This window comes from Crocuta crocuta, unplaced genomic scaffold (assembly GCF_008692635.1).
Source record: "Crocuta crocuta isolate KB4526 unplaced genomic scaffold, BGI_CrCroc_1.0 scaffold231, whole genome shotgun sequence".
NCBI classification, from domain to species: Eukaryota; Metazoa; Chordata; class Mammalia; order Carnivora; family Hyaenidae; genus Crocuta; species Crocuta crocuta.
Genome location: NW_027528357.1, coordinates 3,993,710 through 4,012,974, shown reverse-complemented (window position 1 = coordinate 4,012,974; position 19,265 = coordinate 3,993,710). Strand labels below are relative to the sequence as shown.

The 19,265-nt window shown below is 41.5% G+C and overlaps 1 pseudogene; it reads right to left on the bottom strand.

Moving 5' to 3' along the window:
* Positions 1 to 5,272: 5,272 nt before the first annotated feature.
* LOC144223158 (Y-box-binding protein 1-like) lies at positions 5,273 to 9,047 on the bottom strand (annotated as a pseudogene).
* Positions 9,048 to 19,265: the final 10,218 nt, after the last annotated feature.

The following is a 19,265-nucleotide window of genomic DNA, read 5'->3' as shown; positions in this document are numbered from 1 at the left end:
TGTCGAGAGTGCATCCCTGGTTTTATGGGACCCATTTCTCCTCTAATTTTTAGAATTCTTTTAAATTGTTGTAAGTTATAAAATACTTATAAATGTTCATAAGAATATTTTACAGTCATTGCAGTTTATGACCTCATAGGTTACAGAGAGCAGATGATTCTTTTTAGTTCTGTAAAGACCTCTTTAGGCTTTGGTATGGTTTTTTTGGGGTGTTTTTTTTTTGTTTTTTTTTTTGGTTTTTTTTTTGGTTGACAACCTCAGCTGCAGGACCTAAGGGACACTAGGTAAAGCCTTCTGAAGAGCCATAAAGTGATTTAAAGTCATTCTAAGATGTCATGGTTTTTGCTGTATTTTAGTGTATTTGACAGTTATGACTTCCTTCTCATTAAAAAATGTTTATTTGAAGTATCAGTTCAGTTATTAAAAGAAGCAGAATTTGCATTGCTTTGAGAAAGCCACATGTTAAGTTACTGGGTTGTTCTTTGGAAATTACACATTTTTATAATTTATTATTTTCCTTAAGGTTACATATTCTGGTAATAACTCTGGTAATAACTCCTATTTTTCCATCTCTAGGAATGAGCAGGGTTATTAACACACACTTTACTATTATTCCTAAGTTCTTGTGCATAGCAAGGACTTTAGAGGTTTAGAGGGCAGCACTGACATGATGGTGAGGGTTGGCTACTTCAGAGATTGAAGTCCATCCATAGCCTTGCTCATAATAACATTGCAGAATTTCATTTTAATTAAATTGTTTCCATGCAAAGGGAACACTGTCAGATATAATAGGGCTGTTACAGGGAGAGTAGTCATGAAAGTTTCCATTTTTACCCAAATCAGGGACATAAGAAAACTAAGATACCTTTGCCACTGGGCATAGAAAATGATGTTAGGATTGCCTTTGATCTGAAACTTAGGAGGGAATTGAGAAAGTAAAGGGAAGAAGAGGATGGTTAATTGTAGACTAACAGTCTTTGATGAGCAGCCTCTGGGAAACTTCAGTGCTTGAGATATACGGACACTCCTGGAGAGAAAGAAAGTGGTGGAAGCTGTTGACTGGAAATGCCCTTCAGGAGGGGTGGAATACTGGCAGCTTAAAGGCTGGCACTTAACAGCTGTGGGCTTTTACCTTGGAAGGGAAAGTTTGACTAGCTTTAAGGGAAGAGTGACTTGGTTCAGATAGACTGGCATGTAGGCTATTGATAATTTGAGATGAGGCGGTAAAACACAATGTATATAGCACCGACCTGTGCCAAGCACTATTCTAAGGGTTCTATTTATGTTATTACTTAATTCTTTATAATGACCCTTGGGGGTAAATACGTTTTTTTTAAAAAGTTTATTTATTTTGAGAGAGACTGCACCTGGTGGGACAGAGAGAGGGAGGGAGAGAGAATGAATCCAAAGCAGGCTCTGGACTGTCAGTGTGGAGCTCCACGCGGGGCTTGAACTCATGAGTCGTGAGATTATGACCTGAGCCGAAATCAAGAGTCAGATGCTTAACTGACTGAGCCACCCAGGCACCCCGGAAGTAAATAAAGATGAGGAACGGTAGTACAGAGAGATCTGCATCGGTCCTTGTTTCTCTGCGTTTAGCGTGGCAGTCTGTCTCCAGAGGTTTTGGTGCTAACTACCAAACAGACTGCCTTGTTAGAATAGCATGGACAAGACTGATAAGAGCTTTGAACAGTATGAACTTTGAAGGCAGCAGGGAGCCATTGAAGGATTTTGATGGGAGTACTGGTCGACATCAGAATTAAGCTTTAATGTACCCATATTTTAGAAGATTAGAGACAGGAAAATGAGGCTAATGCAGTAGGTCAGTTGTCTGTATATAGGAACATACAGGTGCATTTTTGGAGATGGAAGCAGTTGTTCTCGTCAGTGGGTTAGAGAGAGAAGTCAGTCACTCAGCCTGTAAGAGGATGCTACCGTTAACAGCAGCGGGAAAAGAAACAGTTTGAGGATAGTTAATGAGTGTGTCTTGAGACATGTCCAGTTACAGGTATCAGAAAGGGCCTCCCGGTGGAATTATCCTGCAGGCATCATAGTAGCAGAACTTGATCTTGGGAGGACAGGGAAGGTCTGGAGGCACAGATAGGCATGATCAGCTTTGGGGTGGTGAAAATGGGGAGTGGTAGAGAGGACTGAGAAATGAACCCGAGGGGATGCTTGCATTAGGGCTCTAGAGGAGGAGCGAGCCCTTTATGTCTTCATTGAGCAAATATTGGTAGCGTGTTGCATGTCAGACACTGTGAATATGAAGTGTATAAAACAGACGTGGTTTTGTTTTGATTATACAATGTAATGGGGCAGACAGAAATAGAAACAAGTAAATGGGGAAATGACATTTCAGCTGAGACTCAGAGTTCAAAACGATTTTGGTACAGAGAGCGGTGGCAAGAGGATTCCAGGAAAAAAGAACGGGTGTGCAGAGACCATATCGCTGAGGAGAACTCATTCTGTTTAAAGGAACCGCAAGATCAGTGTGGCTGAGGGGCCGCTGGTGCCACAGAAGGTGGGGTGAGATGAGGGAGAAAAGTCGGCATGGGGCAGATGATGCAGGACCGTATTCGCAGTGCTATTGAGAGGTTTTGGGCAGGAGAGAGCTCTGGTTTGACTTGTAAGCAGACCACCCCTGCTGCAATGTGGAGAATGGATTTGGGCTAGAGGGTAGGATGACTAAAAAGGAGGCATGGTGGCCAGTTGGGAGAATTGCAGGGGGCCTGGACTAAAGTGGTGACAGTGGATCTGTCTGAGGCCGAGGGAGGCTTTAGTGTCTCAGCAAGCTGCTCTGGTCCTCCCTGGCCTTTTGTGCTTCCTTTTTTCACCCTCTTATCATATCATGTATCATATTGACACTGTCATTGTATCCATCTGTGTCCCTTCTAGACTGAATTCCTTAAGCAAGGGCAAGGACCTGAAACACCAGTCCCTGTCAGCTGAGAAGTGACCAGTACATGTTTAGTAAATGAGTATGGTTACCTTCAGAGGTATGAGACTGTGGTCAGGCTTTATTTAGACGGAGTCTTTTTCTTGTTGTTTTTCTCCCTAGAGAAAATCTGAAAGCTGGGTCTGCTGGTGGCAGTGTTCCAGGGAAAGTGTATGCCGACAGGGCCAGTGTGTCATTCAGAGGTGTTTCTAGGTCTCTGACCATGGGAAAGTCTATGTGATTTCTGTAGCAGAAGAAAAGCCAAGGTGGCAGACCTTCTGAAGAATGACAGGCACCGTCATCTGAAGATGTCCAGTGCTGTTGAGCAGGCAGAAATGTGAACAGCATTTTTCCACTTCCTTGCTTTCTCTGCTCTCTTCAGTTTCAGCAGAGAGGTAACAGTGGAAATCACATTACAGGGTGGGTAGGAGTGAGTGCATGGTGGAAAGTGGGACAGTGAGTGTGGACCTTTCCTTGAAGGAAGTATTGTGGGGAGGAGGAAAGGGGAGGGTGTAGCTTGAATTGGGGTAGTTGAGGGAATTGTCTTTTAGAACTGGAAGGAGCAGAGCCTGTTCATTGCAAGCAGTGGGCTGCTGGTGGTGGCGGCGGCGGTGGCGGCAGTGGCTAGTGAGACTGGGAAGTAAGGAGCATGAGAGTCCTTTGACCAAGGGATGAGGAAAGGGTAATGTGGTGCATTGGAGATGGCCAATGCCCATTGAAAGGAGGTCACCAGTAATCAGCTCCTAGGATTTCGCGATTTGAGTGTGCTTATTCAGTGGTGGCAGAGGATTCTAGTTTACCAGAGAAGCCAGGAATCTTGATTTTTCAAGTGAAGTGTCCTGATTTGTAAATGTTGACAATTCAGTTTTTAAGAATATTTTTCTTTCGGAGATGGGAGGGACAAAACCCTCGGGCGCAGTTTGCCTAAAAGTTACCTCTGGAGAAAGGCTAGTGCAGTTGGCTGGTGAGTGTGAAAAACGAGAGTTGTTTCGTGGATCCAGGCTTCCGAGGCTGAAGCGGATGCAGTTGAGTGTACAAGTGAGGATAGCATCATCCTTGAAAAGGAGGAAGGACCCTGAGAGAGGAGCAGAGGGAATGTGAGGTGAAAGTGAGGTGGAGGGGACTTGAGTCTGAGGAGGTAAGACTGTAGAGTCAGAGGCCAGGATGATGTGGGGGGATCCACGAGGGTGTGCACACAGGAAGGGGGTGAGGGGAGTCCAGGAAAGGAATTGTAAAGAGCGGTGAGGGCTCTTACATCTGGTTACTGTAACATGGCTATACAGTGGACTCAGCCGGCTGTGTTTCAGAACTTTGTCCATGATGTTAATATCCTGGAAGCTGGAGCAGAACAAGTGGGCAGTGAGACTTATTTAGGGCTAGGGATGGAAAGGCTGAAGATGTCCGAAAGGGTGTAATCACAGAAGTTGTGTGACTTCTACATTGGTAGCTAAGCACGTGAAACTAGAAGCCTTGTAGGTAGAGGAGGAGGGGACTTGGAAGCAGATGGAGAAGAGCAGGTTTGGCAGGGTGAGGGAATCTAAGCATCAGGGGGTCAGGAGATGGGTGATAGTTTGCATCTGGATTTGGTTTTGGGGGAAGTGTCAGTTTACAGTGTTGATAGGCAGGTAGGTTGGTGTTTGGCTCTGCAACCAGGATGGAACATGGTAGTGTTTGAAATCAGCTTGTGCATTGGAGCCCATAAGATCTCGGGAGGTTGGATGTGGGGAGGAAGATGGTGGATCCAGTGCTTAACATCAACTTACTGGGGAAGCTGGATGGTGCCTTGAAGATCAGTCTCCTAACAGAAGGATAAATCTTTTTGGGGGGCAGGGGTGCTAAGTGAAGTAGCAGATTTTGACCAGTCTACAATTCAGATTTAACTATCACAATATGCTGTTGTACTGTTATGTGAAATACTTCTATATAAAAAATAATATATATATTTACAATCACTTAAGACCTTTATTAACAGGTGCTTGCTGTTGACTTTTTTGGAAAAAAAAATCAAGGTGTAAACTTTTATTACAAGTTATAACAACGTTCTTAAAAATCTCAACTTGATCAGATATGAAACAATTTAAAAACCCTTAAAGCTGTATTGGGGGGAAAAAGTTTTTGTTTTTTTGGTCTTGATAAAAACCAGGCTTTTTTTTTTTTTTAAACACATTTGTCATTACCACAAAGAGATGTCTGTAGGTGAAAATAAAAACCCCATGCTGCATAGATAATGCAGATCTGTTTATCTGGTCAGTGGGCAGAAAGCAATCATTTGAGGTCTTCAGCTCATTTCTTGTTAGATGACTGAACCGGATGATGGCAGAGATGGTAAGCTGGCATTTATTCGGCCTGATCAGCCTCACTAACGGACAGATTCTCCATTGCTGGGTCAGCTGCCTTTGTCTCTTTGCCATCTTGGGTTTTTTTGTTTTGTTTTGTTTTTAATTTACATCCAAGTTAGTTAGGATATGGTGCAACAATGATTTCAGAAGTAGATTCCTTAATGCCCCTTACCCATTTAGCCCCCCCCCCCGCAACCCCTCCAGCAACCCCGTGTTTGTTCTCCATATTTAAGAGTCTCTTATGTTTTTGTCCCCCTCCTTGTTTTTCCATTATTTTCCTTCCGTTCCTTCATGTTTATCTGTTTTGTATCTTAAAGTCCTCATATGAGTGAAATCATACGATATTTGTCTTTCTCTGACTAATTTCACTTAGCATAAAACTCTCTAGTTCCATCCACATAGTTGCAAGTGGCAAGATTTCATTCTTTTTGATTGCCGAGTAATACTCCATTGTACATATACCACATCTTCTTTATCCATTCATCCATCCATGGACATTTGGGCTCTTTCCATACTTTGGCTATTGTTGATAGTGTTGCTATAAACATGGGTGTATGTGTCCCCTCGAAACAGCATACCTGTATCCATTGGATAAATACTTAATAGTGCAATTGCTGGTTTGTAGGATAGTTCTATTTTTAATTTATTGAGGAACCTCCATACTGTTTTTTTTTTTAATTTTTTAATGTTTTATTTATTTCTGAGAGAGAGAGAGAAAGAGAGAGAGACAGCGTGAGCAGGGGAGGGTCAGAGAGGGAGACACAAAATCCAAAGCAGGCTCCAGGCTCTGAGCTGTCAGCACAGAGCCTGACACGGGGCTCGAACCCACGAACCGTGAGATCATGACCTGAGCTGAAGTTGGATGCTTAACCAACTGAGCCACCCAGTCGCCCCCCTCCGTACTGTTTTCCAGAGTGGCTGCACCAGTTTGCATTCCCACCAGCAGTACTTTGCCATCTTGTGGTTGAGAATTTTCTGGGTGTCTGTTTCCTTAACTGAAGTTGCAGCGGTACCGAAGCTGAGCTTGCTGCTGACCTTGGGTCTCATCTCCTTGATCTTCCTTCTCTTCTTCATTGCCATCCTCTCTAGCCGATCTTTAGTGAGGAGGACACCTGCAGAGTCGTCTGTAACCTTGGCACTTAGTATGTTTTACTGGTCTACCTTGTTCTCCTGCACCCTGCTTGTCAGCACCTTCCATCACTTCTCCCTGCACATGAGGTGTGGAAGACTGTGGTCCGCATTCACGCGTCCTCCACTGGTGGTGAGATTGCTGCCTTTGGTGGGGCTGGTGCTTTTGGGCCTGGCCTTTGGGGGCACTCTCCCATCCCTCATTCTTTTCCCCACTTTCACTGTTGTGGTAATTCTGCCGGGAATTCCGTGGAGAACCCCTGCCATAGAGAGTGTCTATAATGGTTACGGCCCTGTGGTGAAACTCCGCCAGGGCCTGTCACTTTCGCTGCCTTGGCGCCCTTTTCTCCTTCCACAACATCAACCCCCCAGTCTCCCCATTGCCTACACTGCGAAGGTACTTCCTGGGATTCTTCTTTATGGCAGTCTAGTGTACAAATACATCTTCCTTGGTGTTATTTCTGTTGATGAAACCATATCCATTTCTTACATTGAACCATTTGACTTTGTTGTGATGGCCTTCGTGTCCCTAGTGGGCAAGGTACGGCTGATGTGAGGCTTCTGTTCCCTGTGCCGCGGCCCGTGGTGCTGGGATTGGTGCCTGCAGCTGGAGTGGCGGGTGGCTGCTTGCAGCTGTGGTGATGGTGACTGGGGCCTGAGGGTGACCTGGCCGGCAGCTGCGGCTCCTCTGGGTGGGAGGGTAACTAGGCCCGTGGCGCGGGGCTGCTCAGGGCTCTCTGCGGTCTGCTCTCTGCTCCTGCTCGAACTCTAAAATAATACATAAAAAGATTTGGACTGAACCTTTTGCTTAGACAGGCAAGGTGGAGCGTACCAGGGGTTCACTTTACCCACACCTACAGAGATTCTCAATTGCCGGCCCTGACCTGTTCTGTTCTAATTTGCTAGCCACTTCCAGACTTTTGAGAAGTGGCAGTGACTAACCCAGTCACGCCATCACCGGGAACCTGAAAGTACTTGCAGCATCACTTCCTCAGGGGTCAGGGGCTTGTAAAAGGTCTTCAGATTTCTCCTAAACTTTCACCAATGTCAGACCATCAGTTTGTGTAATAATCAGACCTTAAATCAGCGATAACAAGCTCCTGCTTGTCCACTCACCAACTTCCACAAAGAAAACAAAACTTAAAATGAATTTAGGGATGCTTTCTCCTCCTCACCTGATATCCACATATTTCTTTTTAAAGGTTTTAAATGTTTTTATTTTGAGAGAGAGAGAGCGAGAAGGGCAGGGAGAGAGAAAGAGAGAATCCCAAGCTGACTTGTGGAGCCTGATGCAGGCCTTGAACTCAGAAACCATGAGATCATGACCTGAGCTGAAATCACGAGTCAGATGCTTATCCGAGGAGCCACCCAAGTGCCTTAATGTCCACATATTTCTGCATACAGATACTACTGGGAAAGTAAGAGTGAGGTAAAACGTTTTTTTGCATTATTAAATAATTGACATTTTTATTAATAGAAAAACAATAACATGTTTGTGTGGTAAAATACCCTTATAGTACCAAAAGGTATACAGTGAAAAGTAATTTTTCCGTCTTGTTTTTTCTTTTTTTAAACTTGTCAGTGGAACTCACAGGTATTTCTGGGCCAGATGAGAGTTGACTCAAAATTTTCTGTGTGAATTAGAATGTAATGAGGGGATATGATAATTAAGCTAGAGAGGAAAGAAGTCCATCAATTGGATGTGATGCTAGTAGGCATTTTTTTTTTAAAGTTCAATTTGGGGTACAATTTTGAAAATTGGAAGAAAGTAGGGAATGTATATTTTGAAAAGAGAAGATTCTGTGGAGACCAGGGAAGCTGGATGGACTTAGGGAGAACTTAGGACACTTAGTGTTGGATATAGAGGTTAGGGTAGCTTATGTCAGAGCAGAGAGAAGTGCACAGTCACTAAGCAGGAGTTTATTTGAGTCCTACACTGGGCCAAACTTATTTTCTCCAGAGATGCAACATGGAAGCTAAAAACAGTAGCTAGATTCAGATTGGACAGGAAGATGGAAATAGGTAGTAAAGTCAAAGCAGACTGGGATTTAGTGACTTAGATTAAGGTAGTAAAAATAGAATTCCTGGAAAATACCATTGAGGACTTGAAACCTAAACCAAGCCCGATGGATAACTTTTACGCTGTTCTCCTACCTTTGAATATTCTCTACCCTTAAATACTGTTGAGCTGTAACAGAGTTCCATTTATGGACTTGAAACTTCTGTATGCCTGAGTGTGCTGACCTAGGAAAGAGGATTTCTACCAGAAGGAGAATAAGAGAGGGGAGGTCTCCCCACTTTGTGTTCATGCACAGATGGCACCAGTGAACCTGAGGTTATGCTTTTTATCATGTAACTCTTCGGAAGAGGCCTCGTAAAAAATACTTGGCCTAGAATTTCCCCAGGCAGAAATTTTCATCGGGAAGTAGTTGGTCTCTCTTCTTCCTATATAATTTACCTCTCACATGGTGAGTTGACCAGATCTCTGGGGGGCAGTCCTTCACACCCCTACACTGGAATAAACTTTATCCCATTGCTTAACAGCTTAGCCTTCTGGCCTCTCCCTGTACTTCCAGAGAAACATCTTTCTAAGACTTGCGTTTTTCATTCTCACAGAGTCCCCCATTCCACTCTTGTACCTTCATGCTGTACTCCAGTGACCAATCTTAGTCAACTTCTCCGTTGCGATCTTTAGCTGTAGGTGTAGAATTTAGCTCTGCTACCTTATGCGAGAAGTAGTTAGTTGGAAAGGAATTGGTAACATAAAGAACTGAAAGGACTGCTAGAGAACCAAGGTGGGTAACAGGCAGAAGCCGGAGAGAGTGGCAGGAGGCTGCAGGGAGAGCTGCAAAACAGCATTACAGGAACGATCTGGTCGGCGTGTCACCTGGGATGATGAACTCCACCTGCTTATTTGAACTTCGCAAATAACTTGCTCAAGAGTTCAGGCCCCTGGAGAGCACATTTGGTGGGCTGAGCCTGTGTAATGCTAGGTATACCAGTGGCAACGGGAGGGATTTAGTTGCAAGAACTGTCCAGAATCCCCATGGCCTCCATAGTAGGAAGGTAGGCACATGGATTTACACTGTCAGCAAGACTATAAGGCAGAGGAAAGGTAATTCTCCAAAAGGAAATTAGGAAGGGGAAGCATATGGGTGCTGGGCAGCTAAAAAAGAAATATCTTCTACATGCCCACTTTCAACATTAAAAAAAGTCATAATTTTCCACATCATAGTACTTCACTTGTGTGAGACAAATAATAACAGTATGTATTTAATACTTAGCTATGTACAATTTATACTCTGATCCTAGCCCCTTTAATGTTCACAACAATACTGTAATGTGGGTAATCATTTGTGTGAACTTACCTGATAGAAGGTGTCAGAACCAGGTGCAAACCCAAGTAGTCTGGTGTGGTATTGCCTCTATGCTATTTTAAAAATTACCATGAGTTAGTTAATCCTTTTAAGTGAATAAGGATTTTATTTTAGAGTTTCTGTACATATTTTTAATCAATGTTTCTCTCTCTGTTTCAGTACGCATGCATGTTATACAATTTACTCAGAGTTAGGCAGTTTTTCAACTTCCTAAGGCTTCTTGGACTGTGCATTAGGAGTCACCGGTTGTCCTTGTAGTTAAATGTGGCTCTCTCAACCATGGCTTTTGCTCTTCCCTACTGTGTGGTATTCAGTGATGGACCCTGAATAATCGAAGGCAATCATGGAAGTCTTATTACCTTTGATAGAGATTGATTCAGAAATGGCATGTTATCATTTTAGGCTGAAGGCAGTTTACAGAAGCTTCTAAAAAAGACTTTTGCCTTGACTTGTGCATGGGAAGAGGCTACCTCCCCATGTAGACATTGCCACATTTGAATGTAAGGCTCTGAGCTGCTATGGCAGTCTTGTTTTCAAACTCAAAGAGGAAATTAGCTCAAGAAGGTGGCAGAACTGAGACAATTGAAGAGGAATGGAGCTAAAACTGCTAGGTTAAACTGTCGCTGAATTTCATCCTACCCCAGAGTACCGGTTATGTGAGCCAGTAAGTTTCCTTATTTTTAAGCCGTTTGAGGTGTTCTCTATCATTTAACAGCTGAAGGTATCCCAGCTGATGTCATCATGCAGAATTGCAATGAGAAGAGATAACAAGATCTTTTCTGCTGGATGTTTGAAGTAAAATTATCAAGGTAATATTAAATAGGCTAGTACCCTAACCTGGCAAGGTAAAGACAGCGTGAATCAGAGTTGGAAGGACCTTGACCTTAGTTTCTACTTTGCCATTAACAATCTATGTCACCAGATTTAAATTTCCTTATCAGTAATGACAAGGAGGTTGCACTGGATACATTGTAATGCCCTTTTCATCTCAGATATTCTGTAATTTTGGAACCCATGAAAAATACCCAGTTAAACTTAATTATGAATTAAGAAGATGTTTTTTGAAAAGCAGTGAGCCAGCTTAGATTTTTACTATAATCTAGTAGTGCCAAGACACTCGATTTCTACAACTTGTCTATAAGTAGCACTGGTAAAGTCTTTTAACAGTGTTATTAAAACTTTTTTTCATTCTGAGGGCTTAAAACCAGAGAACTTTTTTTCTTTTAGTTTCTTTAAGATTCTTCAGATTGTTCATTCTTCTCTGTTTCTTTTAAAACTTTTTAAAATTGTAGAATATATGTGGAGGTAGAGAAAATAGTATAATGAACTTCCTGTATTTCCATCCTCTTACCTCAGGAATTACCAACATTTTGATAGTCTTAAAACCAGTAACTTTTAAGTGATTACATTTGACTCTTCTAGACAGAGACTTTTTTCCACCTAATCTTTGGAGCTAAATTAGGCCTTCCTTGCTTTTAAGGTTTTAGTTGCCTGCCTGTGTTTATTTACTATTGTTCTTTCTGGCATCAAAAGTAGTTACAACACTGAAAACTTTATATTACCAGTGTGGGCAAACAATTGTGAATATTTAGGCATTCGTGTCTATGCATGTCAAGGAAGGATGAGTCATACTGTACTAACATAGAACCCCCAAATATCAATGTCTTAACACATCTTGTTGGTTTTGTTACTGGTTGGCTGGGGACTCTGTTATGTTTCAACCTCCTCAGGGACTCATATTGAGGGAGCAGTTATTGTTTTTGTATGTTGGCAGCATTGTCATAGAAGGATAGAGAATCGAGTAAATGATGCACTGTGTCTTTAAGCTTCTTTGCGGAATTAAGGCATGTCATTTCTATTCACAAGTCATGGGTCAGAGAAAGTCAAGGGGATGGAAAAGTGCCAATCTGCCATTGCCTGTGAAGAGAACCAGAGAAATTTGGTGGATAGCACTAATGACTGTCATAGCATCATGGGAAATAGAAAATCTCATCTACCTTTGAACTTTATCTGTTAATAACTCGGGCTTCAAGACTTAGTTACCCTTTAAGACCAAGTGTTGGCAATGATATTAAAATTAACCTTATTGTTTTCTTAACTCTCCCTTATTTTAAATTAAGGAAGTTAATTTAACCAGTTAAGTCCAAAACATCCTCAAAAGAGGAAATGCCAGTTTCTAGATTGGATCCTTGGCTCATTCTGGAAGATAAAGACTTTTTACTTCTCTCAGGTGATCTAGTGCCCCAGTGAAGGGGCAGAATAATTACAGCTTCTTTACTTTCTGTTAACCGAAGACCTTCCTCAGCCCTGCCCCTCCTCCTTTTTTAAGTAGCATTTTGGATTTGAATTCTTTAAAAAAAATTTTTTTTAATGTTTTTATATATTTCTGAGAGAGATAGCATGAATAGGGGAGGGTTAGAGAGAGAAGAGACACAGAATCTGAAGCAGGCTCCAAGCTCTGAGCTAGCTGTCAGCACAGAGCCCAACGCAGGGCTTGAACCCATGAACTGTGAGATCATGACCTGAGCCAAAGTTGGACGCTTAACCGACTGAGCCACCCAGGTGCCCCTGGATTTGAATTCTGACATAGGTAAAATCCCAGGTCAGACAATTGGAATATTTCAAATGGGGTTCAGGATTCTAGATCGGTTCTCTTTGTTTGTGTCTTTTACTTTTGGAAGCTGGGATTAAAACAAATAGATTCTGACCATCCCATATGAGTTATATCAATTATAGCACCAGTCACGTTTATATCACCTTCTGGAGGAAACTAAGCCTTACAACCCCTGTTCATAGGTCCTCTTGGTTGGTCATCTTTTATACCCCTCAGAAGTGTGTACCGGACTGAATGCAGTCAGGTCACTAGTGGCTACTGTGACATGACCTGGCTTGAAAAGATAAGTGAGGCCACCTAGCTCTTCTCTCTTTCCAAGAAATTAACTTCCAAGGTTGAACAGATGTCTGGGTTTCAGGCATTCATTCTGTAGGATAGGATTCTGTACTTGATATAGAGACCCAGGTAAGAGTAGCTGAGAGATACTTATTTTTCACTATTTAAATGTAGACAGCTCATGGTATGGTACCTCCATGATTTTCCAGATTCTTGGTTTTAGCTTTTTTTTTTTAATTTTATTTATCTTTGAGAGAGAGAGAAAGAGAGAGCACGAGTGGGGGGGTGCAGAGAGAGAGGGAGACACAGAATCTGAACAAGGCTCCAGGCTCTGAGCTGTCAGCACAGAACCCAACATGGGGCTTGAACCCATGGACCACGACCTGGGTTGAAGTCGCACGCTTAAACTGAGGCACCCAGGTGCCCCATTGGTTTTAGCTTTCTTATCTGCCCTCCTGGAGTGTAGTCTTCATCCTCACAAACTAAAATGGAGCTTGTGCCATCACATTTGTATTCCAGCTGGGAGGAGGAAGAACAGAAGGAATATTCTCCAGTCCTTTTAGACACCTCTAGAAGTTGCACATAAGATTTCTCTCCTATTTTATCAACTAGGTCTTCACTGCAAGGGATGCTGGGAAGTATGTCTTTATTCCAGCAGTCCACATGTCTAGTAAAAATTGGGGGTCTGTAACTGCAAAAAAAGGGGGCATGAATATTGAGTGACACTTCTTAGTCTGCTTTACATATCTTGAAAATAAACTGTTGCTTGAGGTAGTCTCTGTGCTTTGGTATGGAGAGAGTCTAAATATCCTCTCAGCATTTCCTTCTTTCATTTTATGCCCATTTGTATTTGAGTTTCTGCTCCACTAATTGTTCAGCCAGACTAAACAAAGATTTACTTGTTTGTTAATTTATTTAACATTTTATTCATGTACTTCAAGTATGGTCCTAGGTATTGAAAAGATACGAAAATTAAATAGTGTGTAATTTCTCCCCTCAAGGAGTTCACAGTTTGGCAGAGAGAAGATGTATAAGTAAGTATTAACAGTTTAACGTGTTAAAGGTGGACAGTATACCTACTAGGATGACAGAGAAGGCGCCTAGCTGTATCGGCTACCTCTTTTCTTTCTGCAAGTCATAGGAAATGAAGACCCACGCCTTGGCAGGGCTAGTGTCAGTCCAAATTCAGAGATTCTTTCTTACAAGAACTTCCCAGTTCTACCCTGTCAATGAACAGAATAAAAGCTTTTTAAAAATAAATCCCCAAACTTATCACAGTAAAGAGCAGTATATATATAACTGTATATACAATGCTTTATGTCGTAGAAAATTCTTCTCATTACCATCCCCAGTTTTCCACATAGTCCAGTTACCTAGTTTGATCAAAACCAAGTTCTCTTTTGAAAATTTCCTTATGTGACAATTTTTCATGGACTGACTTACCAGTGGTGTTTTGTTTTACTTAAAAATTTTTTCATGTTTATTTCTGAGACAGAGAGAGAGAGAGAGAGAGAGAGAGACAGAGACAGAGAGGGAATCAGAAGCAGGCTTGAGGCTCTGAGCTGTCAGCACAGAGCCCGACACAGGGCTTGAACCCACGAGCTGTGAGATCATGATCTGAGCTGAATGAAGTCCAATGCGTAACTGACTGAGCCACCCAGGTGCCCCTGTTTTACTTTAAATCTCATCCTCATTTACTCTTATTGTATGTCTTTAAAACGTTCATCTCTGGGGCTCCTGGGTGGCTCAGTTGGTTAAGCATCTGACTTTGGCTCAGGTCATGATCTCATGGTTCATGAGTTTGAGCCCGGTATTGGGCTCTGTGCTGACAGCTCAGAGCTTGGAGTCTGTTTTGGATTCTGTGTCTCCCTCTCTGCTCCTGCCCCCGCCTCCCAAGCAGTCTGTCTCCTTCAAAAACAGATAAACATTAAAAAAAAAAAAACTAAAAAGTTGATCATTGGTATTAGTGGTGCTTTAGGGGATATCTACACAATAAGATTAGATTGAAATGAATTTTTATACAAAAGAATTCATGTCAGTTAAAGTGCTGTCAGTTTATGCAGAATACGTGGAATAAAATGAGATTAATAAAGCATTGTTCCTACAGCCCATCTCTTCGTGTGTGGAAATAGCTTTATTTTTCAGACTTCCTCTTTGAAATAGTGTTTTTTTATTTTACCTGGAGCCCATTACTACCATTGGGCCTCTTCTCTGTGCTCTGTCAGAGTATGTGTTCATTGTATGAGTTGAAAGCACTATTTTCCATAGTAGATTANGAGCTGAAGTTGGATGCTTAACCGACTGAGCCACCCAGGCACCCCGGGAAAGAGAGAACCTTAAGCAGGTTCCGTGCGTGGTGTGGAGCCCAATGAGGGAGAGGCTCTGTCCCATGTTCCTGGGATCAACAACAGAGTCGGAAAAAAGAGTCAGACGCTCCACCAGCTGAGCCACCCTGGCCATCCCTATAGCACCTACATTTTAGTTGTTAATTCCTTACTATCTTGATATCATAACACTATTGGGACTGTCCCTCCCCACCAAAAGTTTTCCTGTAGGAGAATTATAGTTGACCCTTGAACAACATGGATTTGAACTGTGGGGGTCTATTCATGTGTGAATTTTTTTCAGTAAATACAGTACTGTAAATGTGTTTTCTCTTCTCCCTAAGATTTTAACATTTTGTTTTCTCTAGCTTAAATTGTAAGAATACATTTATATAATACATATACAAAATATGTGTTAATAGACTGTTTCTGTTATTGGTATGTAATAACTAAGTGTGGAATCCGAAGTTACACTGATTTTTGACTCGGGGAGGGATGGTATCTCTTATTCCCATGCTGGTTGAGGGTCAAGTATATTTTCAAAAGTGGAAGGTAGGAAAGACAGATTATCAGAAGCTTTTGGAGAAAGCAGTGATTAGGAGACAAAGGGAATTATTTTTTTATATTGATTATGATGAGCCCTGTGCTTAATATTATTCCCTTTAGATTCTCTGCTTTGAGTGACATAAGTTGTATAATGACATCCCAAATAATATTTAATATTTTTTATGTTTAAATGTGCAATTAATTCCTAGGATTTGAATTGTCTTCCATGTACAATTGTTTTTTTGAAGGACATAGAAAATAGTTCTGAAAGTCATTATTCTGGAACAAATGGAACATTGTTTCTGTGTTTTATCTTCAGTTCTGTGTTTTATCTTCATTATTCCTGGAACCATGGAGGGGTACTTTTACAGAATAATAGAGAGAATTTCAGAGAATAGACCAACTATATAATGTAAGTCCAGTACAAAATGAAAACCTGGAGCCCTTATTAAAAAACCTTTGAGTACTTCAAGACTGTGACAGCAGACTATTAAACCCAGTGCAGGATCCTTCTAAGTTTGGTGCCTTTGTGATGGCATAGGTTATGGGTCCGTGAAACTATACTGCAAGGAACTCTTAGAATTCATTTAGTGCAGGGGCACCTGGGTGGCTCAGTTGGTTAAGCATCTGACTCTTGGTTTCAGCTCAGGTCATGATCTCATGGTTTGTGGGTTCGAGCCCCTCATTGGGCTCTGCACTGATAGTGTGTAGCATGCTTGGGATTCTCTGTCCCACTCCCATTCTCTCTGTCTCTGTCTCTCTCTCAAAAACAAAAACAAACAAAAATTAAAATTATTATCGGTTATTCTCAGTGGTCATAAAAATAATGACAAGAGTTGAAGTAAATAATCCCAAAGATTTTTAACCTGAACTGTTTACTAATTCACCATCCAATAAGGATTTTTGCTTTTAAAATCTGTCATAGTTTTTGCACTGCTGCAGAATTTATTGGCTTAGATTTAAATTTCTTTATTTTCTTATAAATTCTTTGAGATCTCTGATGGGCCTTGAAAGGACCCACAGGAAGGGGAATGAAGAGAAGCAAAGGGCTGTTATAATCTACAGTGTAGAGTAACTAACTCTTTATAAGGGAGAGTGGTGCTCATGTCAGTGTAGCGCAAGTCCTGTTACTCATAGGACATGAGGAAGAATAGGCAGCATATGTTTGTTATGAAAAGTCTGCTGTGCACATTCTTTGTCACTATAGTTTTAGCCATTAATCACAGTTTCTGGTTTGCTTTTGCAGGATCACGTTTATTGTGGTTGCTGATAGAAATAAATGGAAGCAACCAGCTACTTAACCGTGATTCATGGTTAAATCACTTTAAAATATGAATATTGACCCTATGGTAGCTACTTTTGGGTCTATTTTTGTATCTTATTAGCTTACATGGTTTTGTGTGGTGTGTTTTGTTTTTTGTGTGTGGTTTTGTTTTCGTTTTTTGCTAAATAGAGATTTAGATATTTAATTAGATATATATATTTCATTAGATATTTATTAAGGCTTGTATTCTCCAGAGGAAAAGTTATCTGATGTCCTGGACTCCATAAACAGTTCAGAGAACGTGACACATTCTAACGTTCTAAATACAAATCTAAATATTACAGTTTAAACTTCATCTCAGAAGGTCTTTTGGAGTAAATGATATGCATTGTATGTTTTAACTCATAGACAATGAAATACAAATAAGACCTGGTCCTCTAGCATTGTAGGCTCAGGTGAATACAGTAGATAGCCAGCTGAAGAGAACTTCCAGAAAAGTTTATGAGGAAACAAACTGTTCATAGTCTGTGAGAATTGAGAACCTGATGAGGTTAAGGGAGCTGCCTCCCCATAACAACAAACAGTAAGAATATACACCCTTCTAAGTGAAATAATTTGGGAATCATCTTTTACTGGTTTGCTTTTTGTGTGAAGTTGCTCCCAAGAACACAAAATCTACTTTACTTAATTTTCAATTTTTAACTGACTTTTACTATAGTCTGGTATCTACCTAATGAGGATTTGCTTGTCTGCAAGCTGAGACCTGTGATGTGGAGACTGGCCACCTACACCATTAGGGTAAACACCAAATGGGACGTATTCCAGTTTGAGAATGTTGCCCTTTGCAAAAAGGCTTTGAAATTTATTGAGTGCCTTAGAGGTGACATTCAGTAATGTTAACGTGACAAACATTTATGGAATATGTATGATGTAAAAGGTGCAGTGGTGGACTGAGTGGGTGATAGAAAGATAAGACGTAATTCCCGCTTTTAAGAGATTAGACATAAAAATAGCTGTAGTTAGAATAACAAATGTGATTCATGACTTAGTCATGATTTGATAGTTATTAAGCACCTACCACTATGAATCAGGCACTGTGCTTGACGCTGCATTCAGAAGTGCCTTCAGGGACTCAACGTCAAATGGGTGAACATGGCATACAAAAATACAGCTGATGACATCAGTGCAGATGGTACGGAGGGGGAAGTCTGAGGAGGTTAGGACCCGCTCTTTTGAGTCCCAGCAGTGCGTCAGCAGGCTCAACCCTAGGGCCTGCAAATATAGGAGCTCTGCCTTTATGGACCTTTGGCCCGAATGTTGTGTGAGTTTGACAGATGGACAAGCAGAGACCATATGAGACAGCAGGAACAGCATGTGTGGAGACATGGAAGCAAGAGGCAGCGTGGCATGTTTGGGGACCTAGGAGTTGTTGGATGTGACTGAAGGGCAGGCACCTGATGGAGGTGCAGAGCAGAACTGAAGTGTCGTGGGGGTATGTTGGGCAGAGTACCAAAGGTGCTGCTTGGGATGCTGTTCTGGCTGGCGGCTGGCCCTTCCTTCAGGTCACCTCTCAATGGCGCTGTCTCAGAGAAGCCTCTCCTGATCACCCAGCGTAAAGGACCTGCCTGGTCACCTACCAACATGCTCCCTTCCTCCTTATTCATAGAGCGTTCCTTATTAGCAGACACTTTTTGTTTATTTTTGTGTATTGTCTGTATTCTAACACGTGATTATATTCTATGAGAGGAGGAACCTGGTCTGTCCTGTTGATTGCTGTATCTCCAGCACCTAGAACCTAGCATAAAGCTGGTATTAAACAAATGTTTATGGAGCAAATGTAGGTATGGATTTTTTTACTATGAATTTTGTTGTTTGAAGGCTTCAAAACAAAATTCTGTGGGTTATGTCTATCAGTATTTATGATATTAAAGATAAAAACTGAGACACTTAAAAAACATTAATTCATTTAAAATAATAAGCCCATTACCTGTTAACATAAATAGATTTTTATGGAAATAACTGCTTGCAAAACAAAATTAGTGAGGAACATGTCCTTGTTTTACATTTGTGTAAATCTCATTGATGTCTGGCTTCTCACAGCTAGATTCTTGCATCTTCATTTGCGATCCTTCTGTTGTGATATCACATGTCATATATCCTTTGGAACTCAGCTACTCATGACACAATGAGAGTAAACAGGCAAATAATAACTAGGTATTAGTTTACAAATAGTTTTGACCTTGCAGACTCCGTAAAAGGATGTTGAGAATCCCTGGAGTTGGTTTCTGTGTTACCAATTTAAGATCTGCTGCAGTAGGTGGATGGTTTTGAAACTTTTTAGTGGCAGGACTACATTTGCAGATATCTTCCGCCAAGCTCCAATGTATAAAACAGATAAAGGTGCATATGTATTGGAGGTTAGGGAGGAGAAGGAGGGCCACGGGGGGCCCTGCTTTTCTGTT